A 12749-nucleotide genomic window follows, 5' to 3' on the forward strand; every position below is an offset into this window, starting at 1 on the left:
GGCTGGAAGGGCGGGAACGGCCACTGACGCGAACACAGGCGCATCAGGGGACATCACTCGATGTCCCCTGGGGACAGAGAGCGCTCCACAGAACGGAAGGGGGGAAACTGCAAGGGTGGGGACAGAATACCAACATGGGAAGTCGGCTCCACCTGGGGAGAAACAAAAGGGGGCAGATCGCGTGCAGGAACAGACGTCGCAAGAAAGAAAAGACGCCGGGAACAACGGCTGTCTCTGGGAAGGGGACGGACAGCCAGGCCCGGAGAGGGGCTTCCTCGTCACCCTGTAGCCTGCTGTGCCGTGCGGAGGTTTGCAACTCTTATGTAGGGGACAACGCGCACACGGAGCAAAAACGTGCCTCTTTAAAACGAAGAGGACGCTGGCAGAGAGAAATGAGGTTACTAAGCCTTCCCCCTCCGGGCCCCTGGGCAGAGCCACCGCGAGGATGCTCAAAAAGCACAGCCAGCGCCTGGCCTGGCCGCCCCGGAGGCTGGGAGCCCGCGAGGAGGACGCCGCAGCCCAGGAGGAGGGGGCGCACGGAAACGGAGACTGTTAAAATTGTTGAATTATTAAACTGTTACCGCAAGCTCACCGTGGGCCGGGCAACGTGCTAAGCGCTTTCCAGCATGATCTACAACCCTCCCAACGGCCCATTTCACAGGTGAGGAACGTGAGGTCGGGAGGCTCCGGCTCTTTCCCAGGGGCCCCAGCTAGGGGGAGCCGGGATGCTGTGGACGGCGTGGCCCCCGGCACGGAAGTGGTCACTGCCCCTGAGGACGGCAGCAGCACCTGGGGAAAGGCAGGGCAGGACCAGAGGGCCCCAGGAGACAGGCTGCGGTGAGGGGTGGCTTCTGTCTCATCCGCCACAGCCAGCTCCCCTGGGACCTGGCAGAGCTCCCCTCTGCCCCCCTCTGCTCCCCCCACACCTTCCTGTGGGCCAAGGCGGCCGGCGGACAACAAGCCCCAGCCCCGGAAGGGTGGTTGGGGCGGGAAGGGTCCCATTTCCCTGGCCGTGACTTGGAAGGAGACCGCTTCCTGCTGGCAGCATCTGTGGCCACCTGGCTCGGGTGATGGGATAAACAGCTGCTGGGGACACCCCGACCGGCGTCTGGCCAGGAAGTCTGGTCTACTGTGAGCCAGCAGGACAAGGAGGGGCGAGGCCGTGGATAAGAGAGCGAAGGGGTTGTGGGGGGCCCCGAGAGGGGTAGGGACCCGGGGCCCAGAAACAGCCCAGGTTGAACAGACCTCCAAGGAGCTTCCATCTAATAAAGAGGAGCCTGGGTCAGGCCCAACTGGACAGGAAGAGACCTTGTCTCATCAAAACCACTTCCAAATCACTGAGGACAGCCACAGCAGGCAGTGACTCCAGAGTCTGAAGGCCTGGAGTTCCCGTCCTACCTCTGCCGCTTGCCTGCTGTGTAATCGTAGACTTGTCACCTACCTCTCTGGGTCTCAGTTTTCTCATCTCTAAAGTGGGGACAATAACAGTACCTACCTCGTAGGCTGTCTGTGGAGATCCAATGGGTTAATATGTGGAAAGTACCCACAATTTCGACAGCACACAGATCCCTCCTCCATCACTGTCGCCCTCATCCTCTCCGCCCTCATCTGCTGGGACTATTACAGCAGCCTCCCTGCGGTCTCCCTGCCACCGCCCCCCATGATCTGGGCCCCACATGGCAAAAGGAGCAACCCTTATAAAAGAGAAACGGGATGGGGGCGCCCGGGTGGCTTAGTCTGTTAAGTATACTCTTGATCTCGGCTCAGGTCACGATCTCAGGGTTCATGAGTTTGAGCCCCGAGTTGGGCTCTTCTGTCACAGTGCAGAGCCTGCTTGGAATTCTCTCTCCCTCTCTCTCTGCCCCTCCCCACCTTGTGCTCTCTCACTCTCTCTTTCAAGATAAATAAACTTTAAAAAAAGTTTTGTTTTTTTTTTTTAAAGAAAGACACCAAATGTTGCTTGAAACCTTCCAACGATCCTCATTAGACACAGAACAAAACCCACACTCCTCGCCTCAGCCTGTCGGCCCCCCGTGTATCTGCCACATCTTCCCCGCCTCCCTGAGCTCAGTGCCTGCTTGGTCACACTGGCCTCCGTGCTGGTACCTGACCATCTCAGGGCCTTTGCACTTCCCATACCCACTACCCGCTCTATTCTTTCCACCTCCTTTCTAGGCCTGGCTCACTCTTTCTCATCGGTCCGATGTCTCCTTCTCTAGAAAGCCCTCACTGACTCCCCAGGCTGGGCCAGGTGCTTCCCGGATCCTAACCTTGACGCTTCTGCTTCTGCTTCCCCATCCCAGCCCTGACGCTCTGGGCCGTCATTGTCTGGGGATGGGGCCCGTGTCCCTGGTATGCCAAAATCCATGCAGGCAGGGCCAGGGCCGTGTTGGTTGCCAGTGGGACCCGTGGTCAGACACACAAAGAGTGTGACAGGCTCTGCCTGTCGCTTTCCACACTTCACCTGCGTCCTCCCTGCCCCGTTCCTGAGGAGGTTCAAGTCAGTACGGTTTCCTTCCCCACTGTCAGCCCTGAGAGATGCGTCCCCAGGAGAGCTGCGTCAAAGCTGTGGTCACTGCCCCGGATGCCCTACGGGGCAAAAGCCTGGGTGTGGGGGCTCCGTGGGTGTCATGCCCCAGCTAAGCCCATCGCGTGAACCACCTCCTCAACTGCTCCCAGCCAGCCCGGGGGCGGGGGGTGGGCATAAAGCCACCATCTCATGGCTGAGTAAAGCCATTTCAGCAGGGGCCATGAACTCGCCCAAAGCAGGACGTGGCGTGAAGGGAGCCCTCAAGCCTGGTTGGAAAGCAGACTGGTACAAGTGCTTAGGACAGCAATTTGGAAGGTCCAGCAGTTCCACTGCGAGTCCCATGCCCGCGAGAGACTCTGGCCACGGTATCCAAGGAAACACGTTCTAGAATGTTCCACCCAGCACCGTCACTGTCCCAATGGGAAACCACCCAAATGTCCACCAAGAGGTGAACAGGTAACTCCTGTGTGGCATAATCACAAAAAGAAACACTCACGGCCGAGACCGTGAATCCTAGCGCGACACGCATCCTCGCGGAGCAACAGGCGGACTCTCACGTTGAGCAGGAAACGCAGGCTGCTTACCGGGATACCACTTACATGATCCGTGAAACCGGAAAACAGCGGCGGTCAGCCCTGGCTGGCCACCAGAGCCACGTACTGACCCCAGCCCCACCCCAGACCCAAGCGGATCCAAGTCGGAATCTCTACGGCTGGCCTGGGCAACGGCATTTTTGAAAGCTCTCCAGGTGACTGCAGTGTGCAGCCAGGGTTGAGGGCTGTTGCTCTGTCATTCGGCAACACTCTCAAAGGCAGTAACAGTAGGAAGACCCGCAGAGGAGCGCTGAACACCAATTCCAGTGCTGGGCAGCGCCGGCAGGGTGGCTGGGGAGGGGGCGGGGCATTGAACTCAACACTGCCAGCTCTGAGCTCGTCACAGGCCCAAGCTGGAGGGGGGAGTGCTCTGTTATACTGAATGCTTCACTTTCTTCCCTAGTCTAAAATGTATCGTCAGGAATAAGACTGGCAAGTTAGAAATGACTTGCCTAAGGTCCCTCGGCCGGTGACAGGGCAGGGACCCGAACTTGGGTCCCCAGTGCCAAAGCCCCGTCCCTCCTTTTCTGTGCCAAGCCCGGGATGCTGAGCAAGCTGGAACCGCGAGGGCACGAGGCTGGGCCGACCTCATGGGGCTGCCTGGCAGTGTGCCCACCCAGTGACCCTGCCCAGAAGGGGGCGGGGCGGCTGGCTGAGAAAGCCAGGAGGCGGATGGAAAGAGGCCCTCCACGGTCTCTGAGGTCCTCCCAAGGAAGACAAACGCTAACACAGCACCTACCGTGTGCCAGGTCCTGGGTCAAGCGCTTTACACCTTGCACCCTCACGGCAATCCCACGAGGTGGCCACTATCGCTATTTCCGTTTTGCAGACGAAAAAAACGGAGGCCCAGAAAGTTAAGCGACTTGCCCACAGTCACAGCCCGTGAGCGCTGGAGCTGCGTGTGAATCCCTGCTCCAGCGCCCGCGCTCCGAACCAGTCCCCCGTACTGCTCCACAGACCCCGGGCAGGTACCCATCCCCTCCCTGCTCCACCGCCCCTCCCAGGCCAGGCACCCCAGGGGTACGGATGAAGCCACGTGTCACTGGCTGGGGGTCTGCTTCCAGTCTGCTCCCACGAGGGGATGCCGAGAGCCCTTGCAGGCCAGGGATTCCGTGTCTCTTCCACTGCTATGGTCCCGGCGCCCGGCAGTGTCCATCATTCGACCACCAACAGCCGAGCATCCTCTACCGCCGGGCAGGGCTTCAGGTGGGTGTTCAGGGAAGGAACAACATGGGGGAAACTCCCGCCGTGGGGGGCCCACATGCTGGGGAGGAGGCAGGGAATAAACAGTGCCCTGAAAACCCAAGTAGGAACAGAGCGAAGGGCTGGGGAGAAAACAAGATAGTGAGATAAAGAGTGTGAGGGACTGTGAGAACTGGGCGGAGTGACTGGCAGTGAGGGGGCAGGGTGGGGAAAGGATTCCAGGCAGAGGGAACAGGAAGGTCAAAGCCCTGGAGGGGGGCATATGCCTACAGAGAGTAAGAACAGCAAACAGGCCAGTGGGGTTGGACCTCGAGGAGGGATGGGGAGGAAATGAGGTGGGGGCGACTGAGGACCAAGGTGAGAGCTTGGGGCTTTCAGTACAGAGGATACTCAGCTTTGTACAGGGTCCCACTCAAGGACACCCTCTCCAGGCAGAAGCCCATCAGACTCATCGAACTCTGGGCCACCCACAAACACCCCACTCCCATAGGTCCGAGGGAACTTCTCTTCCCAGATCACGCCCTTCCAAGAAGCCCAGAGACAATCCATTCCAGTCCAGGGAGTGGCTCAGCTTTGCCCGGCCCCCTGCTTCCAGGAACAGACCTTCAACAATCTGCAGTATGAGGACTGGGGGCAGGAGCTCTGGAATCAGTCAGACCCAGCTTGGAATCGGCCTCTGTCACTCAACAGAAGCTACCTGAGCCTCAGTTTTCCCGTCTGCAAAGTGGGTCTATCCGGTACCCACTTCACAAGATTGTGGTAGAATGAAACAGCACTGAGAACAGCGTGAGCCGTCATCAAATGATAGACAAGGTTATGTTTGAGAGCATCGTACCATTCTGCGCCCAGAACTCCAGAGTTTGAATCCCAACCCCACAACTTATTCGTTAGATGATCCGGGGCTAATCACTTGGGCTCTTAATAATAGTGCCAACCCTGTAAGGCTGTAGTGAGGATTAAACATATGTAAAGCATCTAAATGAACTGGCACATAGCGATTTGTAAGTGTTTGCTATTATTTTCATTATTTGCGGGAGGGGGCTTTTACTCCACCAGGACATCCCTGACCTCTCTCTGGGACATTCCTCCCGTCCTCCCCAGCAATGCATCCCTCTAGGCTTTTAACTTTTGACCCTCAGGTACATCATCTGTCAGATTCTGACCTTTGCCCTCCTTTGGCCACACCCCCCATTTGAGCCCTTAAAAAGAGGTCCCCCAACCTAAATCTCATGCATCTGCTCCGCTGGTTGCTGCCTTAAACCTGCGAACCACCAACCCCCTTAGCTGCGATCTGTGACCCTGGTAGGCGCACCCGGCCTTCAAGTGATGAGTTCTGACCCCCATTTTTGACACTCGCCCCGAGCCCCCTCGAACGCGCCCCATTCTAAATTTCGAAATTTGCGCTCTCCTTCGCCACGCCCCCTTCGCTAGTTTGACCTCTGACCTCCCCTACCCCACCCTCCCCAGCAATATTGACCCCCGACCCCTCGGACGCGACCCTTCCCTCCTGAGTGAACTTTGACCCCAGCGGCCCCGCCCCCTACTTGTGTAAACGATCTCCCACCGCCATCGCCCGGCCCACCCCAAACCCCTGGCCAGACCGTTTATCCTACCGGATCGGCGCTGCAGTCGCTCGCGGCCTAGCCGCTCGACTCGGAATTCCGAACCCTCACACGGCCCTCAACTCTCTTGCGCCGCCGCCACCGCGGCCACTGCCGCCGCCATGTTAAATCCCCAACGAACATCCGGGGCTTTCCCCCCTCACCGCCCACCAGTCCCCATAGCAACGGGGCTGACCGGGCAGGGGGCAGGGCCCACTCGGGGGCGGAGCTGGGCCGCTGGCAGAACCCGCTCCAGCCTCTGATTGGTGCATATTGTCCAATCGGAGGCCTTCGGGATGAAAATGCCAAGCGGGGATTGGAAAATTTGGAAAGGGTGCCGGGAAGCTGGCTCCCCGCCGGATCGAGTTCTTAAAGGGGAAATGACTATTCTCTTGTAACAGACCCACCTTACACTAAAAAGAGTTGGTGGGTGGAAAGGGGTAATGCGCAATAGTGGCCAGAAACAGTTAGGACGAACTTCTTATGTGCCAGACACCCGACCAAATGCTTTACTTGCATCGTTCCGCTAAACGCTCACTAAATCCCTATTTTATTGTTAATACCCAATTTACGGATAAAGAAACTGAGGCTCAAAGTGGTGACCTAGCTGCCTCAGGATTACAGGACATAGACAATGAGGTGTTTTTTTTTAATGTTTATTTATTTTTGAGACAGAGAGAGACAGAGCATGAACAGGGGAGGGGCAGAGAGAGAGGGAGACACAGAATCTGAAACAGGCTCCAGGCTCTGAGCTGTCAGCAGAGCCCGACGCGGGGCTTGAACTCACAGACTGTGAGTTGATTTATTTTTGAGAGAGATAGAGTGTGAGCAGGGGAGGGACAGAGAGAGAGGGAGACACAGAATCTGAAGCAGACTCCAGGTTCTGAGCTATCAGCATAGAGCCTGACGCGGGGCTCGAACTCATGGAGATCATGACCTGAGCTGAAGTCGGTCGCTTAACCGACTGAGCCACCCAGGCGCCCCAGATAATGAGTTTTGAACGACAGTCTGTCTGAGTTCAGGAACTTGACCTGAAATCAAGACACTATTTGATCTTACTCTTTTTAATAAGTTTTTAAAAGTGAATAATGTGTCCAAAAAAAAAAAGGAAACTACCAGAAAACAACAAAATCCTTAAGCTAAACCCAGACAAGCTGTCCTGTGATTTCACTCACTGGGCACCAGCTACCTTGCCCTTCCAGAAAAATATCAGGTGCTCTCCCACCTCAAAGTCTTTGCATTGTCTGTTCCTTCTGTCCAGAGTAGACTTCCCCCAGGTACCCCAGGGCTCCCTGTCTTGACTCCAGTGTTTTACTCCTGTATCACCTTATCAGTGATCTTATACCTTCGCACCTTAACTAAAGCAGCAAACAACCTTCTCTTGAGCTACTAAACCCTTCACTTTGTCTGCTTTTTTTTTTTATTTCCCTGCTGTAATCACCTTCTAACAAATGAGATGATTAGCTAATTGTAGTTATTGTTTTTGGTAGTTCCCTCTACTGAAATGTCAGCTCGAGGAGGGCATGGGTTTTGTCTGTTTTCTTCACTGTGCATGCCCCAGTACCCTTGCACTGTTGGTATGTAGATGATCAATAAACATTTACTGAATGGGGTGGTTGGATGATTCCTAAATCCACCCCCACAGAAATACTCTTAAACGCTGAGTGCATTCTGCCTCCCCCCGCCCCCACACACCGGAATAGTGTCTAGCACATAGTAGGCATTTAATTAATGCCTGTGGAGGCAATGAATGGATGATTGCATGAGTCATTTTTTTTTCTGTACGTTTACCTACCCCTTTTGTCTTTAACAGAATCAGAGGCATACGTTTATAAAGAATTTTATATGTTTTTAAAAACAAGATGGGAAATATCACCAGTATCTTCCCATGTCATTTTCTTCGAGAGCATTCGTTTTAATGGCTTCAGATGCCATCCTGTCAATGAACTCTGATTTGTTTAACCACTCATTCTTGTTGAACATCGAAGCTGTGATAAATATTTTGCTATTATAAATAATACCCCCCCCCCATTCAAGCAGTTAAATATTTGTGCACATCTCTAATTATTTCCTTTGAATAAATTCCCACAAATGGAACTGCTGGGTCAAAGGAAATGTACAACTTTAAGATTTAATAATAGTAACAGTTGCCATGCCTGGAGCTAAGCTGTGTAATTTTAACAACAGGGGCTATGATTATTCGTGCCTGCGCTTCGCAGAGGAAATCCAAGCTTAGAGAAGTAACTTTATTTGCTCAAGTCACACAAGCTAATGGGGCAGAGCCAGGGCTCCTCCCCACCTTTGGTTCCCAGCCAAGGCTTTCACTACCTGCCCTCTGCTGCCTCCCGGCGGCCTGGAACACAGGCTGCCAAATTGTGCTCCAAGGATCCAATTCACGTTCCCACCAGCGTTCAGAGGGAACGTGCACTTTTAGGCATCCTCGCCAGCATTAAACATTCTTGGTTTTGTGCTCTTTTGAAATCTGTATGTCTTATAGAGTCTCCGCTTTTTAAAAGTCAAGTCCAGTAGCGAAGATGATGGCACGCGATCCAGGTCGGAGTGATGGGAGGAGGGCCGGGGGTAGCCTTTGCCTCTTTGCGGCCCTCTTGAAGGCAGGGTATTAGGCTCTTGGAACTTAGTTGGGGATCTCGGTCAGAGATCAGACCCCCGGAACAAGCCCAGTGGTAGATCTCCTCCGAGGGCTTCCTCAGGATGGGCAATTAGACCCTCTTTCTTCAGGGCTCTGAGAGAAAAAAATCAGCCTCCTCCAGAAGGCTTCCTGGAGGAGGTAGCCAGGAGGTGACCGCCCAATAGATGGAAACAGGTGAGGAGGACTTGGCCTCATAAAAATGGTAAATTTCAGTACATCAAGGGAAAAGATGAGTGGCGATACATAGATGGCAGATAAAGCTTTCTGTCCTTCATATGTAAAGAGCATTTTCAAATCAGTAAGAAAGATGAACATACAACATAAAAACAGGCAAAACACATGAACACAAATTTAAAATACAACGAATACGAAAAAAAAAATGGAATTGGCAAATCAAATGAATGAAATGGATATTAAACTCTTAAACAGATCCCTTTTTTGATCTCTCAGAAAAATTTTTATGTCATAATTAGTGCTGACGAGAATACCAGATAACAGCCACTCTCATACCCCACTTATAGGACTATGATCTTGGGGTAGGCTTTTGGTAATATCCATGAAGAGACTTAATAATGCTGTCAACCCTTTGATGCAATTCTTCTTGGAATTGTTCTTAAAGGGAGAAAAAAAGACATAGACAAAGGAATATATGCGAATGTATAGGTGATGCTTGAATAACACAGATTTGAACTGCATCGGTCCACTAATAAGCATATTTTCAAAAAAATTTCTTTATTTATTTATTTTGAGAGAGTGCATGCACACAAGCAGGGGAGGGGCAGAGAGAAGGAGAGACAGAATCCCAAGCAGGCTCTGCACCATCAACGCAGAGCCAGATTCGGGGCTCCAACTCACAAACTGCGAGATCATGACCTGAGCCGAGATCAAGAGTCAGATGCTCAGACAACTGTACCACCCAGGCACCCCACTAATAAGCAGATTTTTAAAAAATGTTTATTTATTTTTGAGAGAGAGTGAGAGGGGTGGGGGAAGGGGCAGAGAGAGAGGGAGTCACAGAATCCAAGGCAGGCTCCGGGCTCCGAGCTGTCAGCACAGAGCCCGACGCGGGGCTCGAACTCACGGACCGTGAGATCACGACCTGAGCCGGAGTCGGACGCTTAACTGACTGAGCCACCCACGTGCCCCTACTCACCATCGTTTTTTTAATTACTAATGTATCATACCATACTTCACAATCTCCCTATTGTTGCATATTCGTGTTGCTTCCAATTTTTCCCAGACTCTCTAAACACTTTCCCTGTATGACCTTATCTAATCCTCACCACTTCTCTATGAGGTGAGACCTTTAGCCCCATTTAACAGATGAGGAAACTGAGGCAGGGGAGGAGAGCGGGAGGTGGAACAAAGTCCCACCACTTGTAAGCAGCTCCGCTGGAATTTCCCCCCAGGAAGTCTGACTTCAAAGCTGATGCTCTTCAAGACTGTTCACATTCATTCAATAAATACATTCGTCGAACGCCATCCGTGTGCCAAGCCTACTGGATAATTACAACCACCGACATTTACCGAAGATTTTCTATTCTAGCAGGCCCTGTGCTAAGCACTTTACATGCACCACCTCATTTAACCCCTACAACCAGCCTATGCACTTTTGTTATTCCCATTCTCCAAATGGCCGAACAGGAACAGAGAAGTTAAGTAACTTCTCCAAAGCCACACAGGCAGCCTGGCTTCAGGGTCTAGGCTTCCAACCATTTCTCTTCTTTTTCAGAGAATAAATGCTCGAGAGAGAAATAATAAACACATGAACCAATGGATAATACAAAACAAGGTGACAAGGGGAGCTCGAAACGTGTCACAGGGGGCGCCTGGGTGGCGCAGTCGGTGAAGCGTCCGACTTCAGCCAGGTCACGATCTCGTGGTCCGGGAGTTCGAGCCCCGCGTCGGGCTCTGGGCTGATGGCTCAGAGCCTGGAGCCTGTTTCCGAATCTGTGTCTCCCTCTCTCTCTGCCCCTTGCCTGTTCATGCTCTGTCTCTCTCTGTCCCCAAAATAAATAAACGTTGAAAAAAAAAATTAAAAAAAAAAAAAAAGAAAAGAAACGTGTCACAGAACACAAGATTGTCGCCATAAAAAGAGTGCAGAAGACACAGGACCCAGCGATCCCACGCATGGGTATTTACTCCAGAGAAATGAAACCATATATTCCCGCAATGACCTGTACAGGAAGGTTCATGGTGCTTGTTTTTGGGGTTTCGGGGTTTTTTTGTTTTATTTTTTTTCCACAGCGCTTGTTTTCACATCGCCGGAAACTGGAAACAACCCAAAACGTCCATCAACTAGCAAACAGATAAACGGGTTGCCATATATCCATTCCAGGCCGCTGCTCGGCATAAAAAGGAAGGGATTGTTGATAAGCAGGGCCTCATGGATGAATCGCGAATGTGTTAGGCTGAGTGAAAGAAGCCAGCCTCTTACAGTTCTATTCCTAGCTTTCTGGAAAAGGTAAATCGAATCTTTGGTGACAGAGGGCAGAAGCTGGGGGACAACAGGAAGGATTCGCGGCAAAGGGACAGGAGGGAAACTTTGGGGTGGTGGAAATGTTCCGGGTCTTGATTACAGTGGCGGTTTCATGGGAATACACATGGCCCAAAACTCCTCAAATTGTACACTTTATTTTTCAAATGTATGTATTTATTTATGTATGTTTAAAGTTTATTTTTGAGGGAGAGAGAGAGAAGGGAGGGGCAGAGAGAGAGAGGGAGACACAGAATCCAAAGGAGGCTCCAGGCTCTGAGCCATCAGCACAGAGCCCGACGCGGGGCTCGAACCCACGAACCACGAGATCATGACCTGAGCCGAAGTCGGAGCTCAACCGACGGAGTCTATCCCAATGCTTTAATTCCAGGGTATTTTCTCCGCAGTGCTGATCGCCATCCGGAATGCTCGCATGATAGTATTTTTGTTCATGGTTTCTTCTCTATCTCTCCCAGTAGAATTTAAGCCTCACAAGGGCCAAAACCACCGCCCCTCCTGGGAACACTCACCCCAGCTTGCTGGACACACATCTGTGGAGCCTCCAAAATCCTCGCTCCGCTTCGCCCTCCCAGAAGCTGTAGGGGCTTCCGTCCTGCAACCTGTCACTTGCTGGGCATGTCACACACGACAGGTGTTGCAATCGGCCAGACGTGCCTGTCTCCTGCGCACCCGGCAGTGGGAACCCCGAGGGCCAGGCCTTCATGTGATTCACCTAAATTACCATCGTTCCTCCTATTTATTACCTGCTCCTTCAGCGCCACATTAAGCATTTTGTCTGCACGTCTCCTGCCTTCCCTCATTCACTCAAGCAGTGTTTATTGAGGGACTGCTTTGTCTCAGGTACTGGCACTCCAGGGGTAAACAGAGCTGGCAGAAACCCCCGTGCCCCAGGAGCTCAGTTTCCGATGGAGGAGATAAAGAATAAATCATGAAAGATGTATCTCCATAGCGGGTCCCAAAGCAAACTTGATCTGAAGGCAAATAAAGCAGGGAAAGGTGATGGGAGGTAGGGGGTGGGATGCCGTGTGGGGTTTTTTTTTTTAAGTTTTTAATTTATTTACTTTTTGAGAGAGAGAGAGAGAGAGAGAGAGAGAGAACAAGCAGAAAAGGGGCAGAGAGAAGGAGAGACAACATCCCACGCAGGCTCCGCACCATCAGCGCTGGGCCGGATGCGGGGCTCGAACTCACAAACCGCGAGATCATGACCGGAGCCGAAGTGGGACGCTCAACCGACTGAGCCACCCAGGAGCCCCGCTAGCTAATTAAATGTGGGACATGACAGAGGCGCCTGGGTGGCTCAGTCTGTTAAACATCTGACTCTTGGTCTCGGCTCAGGTCATGAGCTCACGGTTCGTGAGTTCAAGCCCCGCATCGGGCTCGGTGCTGATGGTGCAGAGCCTGCTTGAGACTCTCTCCTTCTCTCTGCCCTTCCCCCGCTTGCTCTCTCTCTCTCTCTCTCTCTCTCTCTCTCTCTCTCGCTCTTGCTTAAACAAAAAATGAAGGCCGTGAGAAAAAGAAGAGTCAAGGACAACACGACACCAAGGCTTTCAGACTCATTTAATCCCAAGGCAACCCCATAATGTGTGATCCTCCTTTTGTGACAGATGAGAAAACAGAGGTTCAGAGTGGGCTGGTGACCTCACACCCCACAGGAAGGGGCAGAGCTGAGATCCAA

The 12749-nt window shown here is 52.6% G+C and overlaps 1 protein-coding gene across 5 annotated transcripts in view; it reads right to left on the reverse strand.

The window, feature by feature from the left end:
- Window positions 1-6119, reverse strand: part of PAK4 (p21 (RAC1) activated kinase 4) — a 45174-nt gene extending 39055 nt beyond the window's left edge. For 2 of the 5 annotated variants that reach the window (XM_043598965.1, XM_043598962.1), the window contains exon 1: window positions 5940-6092. The gene's annotated coding sequence lies outside the window, so the exon portion shown is untranslated. Of the gene's footprint in view, window positions 1-3862; window positions 4046-5939 lie in introns of those variants that run through there. The other 3 variants (XR_006300097.1, XM_043598959.1, XM_043598964.1) reach the window with 3 other exon arrangements.
- Window positions 6120-12749: the final 6630 nt, after the last annotated feature.

The sequence above is a fragment of the Prionailurus bengalensis genome, chromosome E2, assembly GCF_016509475.1.
Source record: "Prionailurus bengalensis isolate Pbe53 chromosome E2, Fcat_Pben_1.1_paternal_pri, whole genome shotgun sequence".
In the NCBI taxonomy this organism is placed as follows: Eukaryota; Metazoa; Chordata; class Mammalia; order Carnivora; family Felidae; genus Prionailurus; species Prionailurus bengalensis.